This window comes from Hyla sarda, chromosome 1 (genome assembly GCF_029499605.1).
Source record: "Hyla sarda isolate aHylSar1 chromosome 1, aHylSar1.hap1, whole genome shotgun sequence".
Taxonomy (NCBI): Eukaryota; Metazoa; Chordata; class Amphibia; order Anura; family Hylidae; genus Hyla; species Hyla sarda.
Window position 1 is genome coordinate 42346113 of NC_079189.1, and position 4918 is coordinate 42351030.

The following is a 4918-nucleotide window of genomic DNA, read 5'->3' on the forward strand; positions in this document are numbered from 1 at the left end:
TACCCAGCCCCTGTGGATTTTTTTTTTTCTTCCATGTGGTACATTTGGGAAATGTCACGGCGTAAAAAAAACTTCTCACACGTGAAAGTAATGCTTCTCCAGAGGGAAAGTTTTAACTATTACGTCTTCGGGAGAGAACCATGTGTGACTGTCGGGGCCGTTCATTTAGGAGATTTAATGACATCCTATTGTTCCTTTGAGGATTAGGAAAAAAGAATTTCTTTTCTCTGCTTGTTCATTGTTCGGAGAAGAAAAGATTCCACCGGGGAGATAATATTGTGCATTATTATGTATATAGAGAGATATCTAGATAATAGGGTGCATTAGGTTCAGATTGGGCGGAACAATGCCAGAACCCAGGAAGCAGATCTACAGTTATTGCTATAGCCTGAGATGCCTTTCAGGCATTGTATTACAAAAATATTATGGCTTACCCAGATTAAAGGGGTACTCCGGTTATGGAAAACTTACTTCCTATCCACAGTATAAGAGATAAGTGACCAATAGTGATGAGCGGCATAGGCCATATTCGAATTCGCGATATTTTGCGAATATATGGATGAATATTCGTCATATATTCGCGAAATTCGCATATTCGTTATATTCATGTTTGTTTTTTTTTGCGCATATGTGAAAATATATGCACATATGCGAAAATATATGTGCATATTCGCGAATATTGAGCCCTCCCTTCTTTAATTGTATAGGAATCTAATGGGCTAGTGCAGTGGTCTTCAACCTGTAGACCTCCAGATGTTGCAAAACTACAACTCCAGCATGCACGGACAGCCGTTGGAGTTAAAATGGAGTTAAAGGGGTTCTCCACTGGCCAGCGCACGGAACAATTAGTTCCAAACACTGTGTGCGTGCTGTGGGGGTCGGCCACGCCCCCCTCGTGACATCACGCCAAGCCCCGTCAATGTGAGCCTATAGGAGGGGATCCCTCCCATAGACTCGCATTGAGGGGTGTGGCAACTTCACGTGGGGAGTGGTCACGCCCCCTTTCATAGACATAAATGGAAGGGGCATGGCGTGACGTCACTAGGGTACATGACCGTAATGTCCTATCCCCCTCTCGGAAGCAGCGCCTGGCACAGAATGTCGGGAGCTGCACCAAAATCACGGGGGTCCCCAGCAGCGGGATCCCTGTGATCATACATCTTATCCCCTATGCTTTGAATAAAGGATAAGATGTATAAACCCGGAATGCCCCTTTAACCTTCTATTTATTCTATAGTATTTAAGTATTCTATTTAGTATGCTATAGTATTCTCCAGAATTCACCAGAACTTTGCAGAATATAGGTGGGAGTACTAAAATGAAGCTCTCTATATAAGTCTAGCCGTGTCTCTTGGCTGCATGGTCACAATGTCTGTAAGGGAGAGATGCTTCTGTTTGTTTTGCAAGTTGGAATGAGTTGCTAAAGCTCACCAAGTTTGTATGTACCACTATAGGCTACTACACAGAGAACTACAGTATCCTGTGTATAGTCTTTACCCTGACCTTAAGGACTTACTTCTTTTAAACTTTTCTTGTCTGAAGGGAGAATTAGCTGAACAAGGGCCCCTTAGCAAATATGTGCCTTTATGGACCCCAGGTAGGCAAGATTATTGTTTCCTGTTGGGAGTCAGATCTTTGATAGGGGGATTATCAGTTAATGGGTAGTTTTTAAAGTCCTAAGGGATTTCTACCATCTTAGGAACTGCTCAAGGAACATCCACACTCCATATGGGTTAACGAACGTAACACTATACATCATCGTCCACCTCAGGTATTCTTTTTGATAAAAAAGTGCCTCCACTATGTAGAAGATGTTCAGTTAAAGTTTCTCGTTATGCTGCATCACCCTTTGAGACCCAGTGTCTTGGTTTACACTCCACACGTACGACCACTGGCCTTCTACACACGCACAACTAGCCATTGTAGACCACGCTAATGTAAGCTGTTTTTGATGTTTAAAGTTTATACTAATGCACCCTTTTCATCATACTGGGTAGCATTAAGGCTTCCCCTGTGAGGCCGGCAATATATTAGCCAACCAGGGTGGGGCTTGTAGCCTGTCTCTCCCACCCCCATTGTATGTGTGCATAGTCCACACTGGCGTTAACCTGGGAGCAGTCGGACCTGATGCTGCTGTAATTTGGTTCCTGGTTTTGCTTACCATGCACGAGTAGGTTAGTTGTTAGGTCCCGTACCATTTGAGAAACCTTGGCATTGGTGTGCGGGCTCAGGTATGTCCTTCATATAAGGATATACTGGCTAATGTCTCAATTTTAACATCTGTTTTGAGGGATAGTTAATGTCATTGTTTACATCTACCACAGTAGTGAACCTATATTGTGGTCCACAAATGCAGGATCTCCAGCCCAGCTCAGATTGCACAACTGCACTTGGGGTTGAGAATCATCTGCCATTTTAGACCACATCGGTGAGTTTGTTTTACACACACAACTAGCCAAGACATCATTACCAGGAAGCGCCCCTGTGGACATAGACAATATATCATCAGTGTAGTCCGTCATTCTTGACCAAAGCCTGTGAAGTGACTCTAATGTGACACCTGTCACATCTATACATTTCATCTTGACACAGGAAAGAGTAGGACTACAAACACCAGCAAACTATTCCCTTCACCTCTCCTAATGGTTCGCTTCCCAGGGTCACACATATATCAATCTGCTCAGCTCCTCCTGCCCTACAGATGTATTGAATAGCAATCTTTGTTTACTTAAGATCCTCTCGCAGAGCCCATTCCCTTGGGGATGGTAGGCCGTTGTCCGGAGCTTCTTGCAATCATGCAACCGGCAAAGTTCCTGGAACAACTGGGCTTCAAAGGTGGTTCCCCGATCCGTGAGAACCGATTCGGGACACCCCAGAGGTTGGATCCAATGTTGGTAGAAGAGCTGAGCAGCAGTCTTGGCGGTAAGATCCTTGACAGGGAACACGACCACCCACTTGGAATAATGATCCACCATAGTTAGAGCATGACAATAGCCAGATCGAGTGGGGGCCAGCTTCACATGATCCAAGGCAACAATTTGATTCGGCCTTTCTGTACAGATGGGATGCAAAGGGGCTCTTTGCATCCGGGGGTTCTTTATCACGTTGCACACGGAGCACTCGGCACACCATTTCTCGATGTCTCCCCGCATCCCAATCCAGTAAAATCTCCTTCTGACAGTGATCTCTGTCTTATGAACCTCGAAGTGTCCGGATTGATCATGATTCAGGACCATGGCTGCATCTCTTCTGGGAACCACAATCTGGTGTATGCGGTCTCCGGAAAGTAGGTCCAGGGAATTTCGGTAAACCAGCCCCTTGTGCAGGAACAGGCGATTCCTCTGCCTCCACAACTGCTTCAATTAGAAGTCCCCATGGGCCTTGCGCACCCGAGTGGGCACTTTCTTGTGGAGGCAATAGTCTAGGAGGTCCCCGATAACCCGGCTTTCATCCTTAAGTGTCTTCCAGGTGGACAGATCTTCAGGGACTTTGGGAGATTCAGGTCCGTCACCCGCCTGGGCAGTTAGAGCACTCTGGCTCACGAACCTTCGGTAGAAGGGAGGCATTCTCCCGGGGCCATGCGAGAAAGTACATCCGCAGTAACAATGGTTTTTCCGCTGCGATACTTAATGTTGAAATCATAGTTGGCCAACCGAGAGGCCCAACGCTGTTCAAGAGCTCCCAACTTAGCAGTGTTCAAATGGGCCAAGGGGTTGTTATCAGTGTAGACTGTGAAGGCAGTAGCAGCCAGATAGTCCTTAAACTTCTCAGTAATGGCCCAGACCAGGGCCAGAAGCTCCAGCTTGAAGAAGCTATAGTTGGCATAATTCTTCTCAGCACCTCGAAGATGCCGGCTGGCATAGGCAATCACCCTCTCTTTGCCATCTTGCACTTGAGATAAGACCGCCCCAGACCTTCAAAGCTAGCGTCTGTGTATAAACGGAATGGCAGGCTGTAGTCAGGATACACCAAAATGGGGGATGAAGCGCCGGTAATATCCAGCAAACCCCAGGAAACTTTGGACGTCTCGCACCGTCCTGGGTGTAGGCCACTCTTTCACAGTACTCACTTTGTCTGGATCAGGCTGGACTCCTTGAGCACTGACGACATGTCCCAGATAGTGCACTTGTGGCTTTAGCAAGTGACATTTGGAAGGTTTAACCTTGAGTCCATGTTGGATAAGGACTTGGAAAACTTCTTTCAGGTGATCCAGGTGTTTCTGATATGTCCGAGAATAGACAATTACGTCATCTAATCCAAGCATCGCTCCATTAGGTGTTGGAAAGTAGCTGGTGCATTGCACAGTCCAAAGGGCATACTTTTGAACTCGAAGAGACCCATAGGGGTCACAAATGCGGTCTTCTCTCTATCCTCTTCTGCCATTGGCACCTGCCAGTAGCTGCTCGTCAGATCCAGTGTGGAAAAGTAGGCGGCCGACCCCAACGCAGTCAAGGATTCTTCGATGCGAGGGAGAGGATAGGCATCCTTATGAGTTATGTTGTTCAACTTGCGGTAATCCACGCAAAAGCGGATAGTTCCATCTTTTTTCTTCACCAGGACCAAAGGTGCAGCCCAAGGACTCTGGCTTTCCTGGATGACATCAGCTTCTTTCATCTCCACGAGCATCTTCTTTATGGTCTGATACATCCCAGGAGCCACAGGGCGATGTCTCTCTTTAATGGGTGGATTGTCTCTGGTGAGAATCCTATGTTTGATCATGGTGGTCCTGCCAAAGTCTGTAGGGAACTTGCTGAAAGCTTCTTGATATTTCTTAACTACCTGGATGACTCCTTCCACCTGTTCCTTGGGGGTATCTTTGCCTCCTATTTGTAGTTGGCTCCACCAAGGTTCCGCAGGATTCTGGTCAGGTCCTCGTTGAACCACTTGTGACTTCGAGACCACATTCTGACATCTAAAT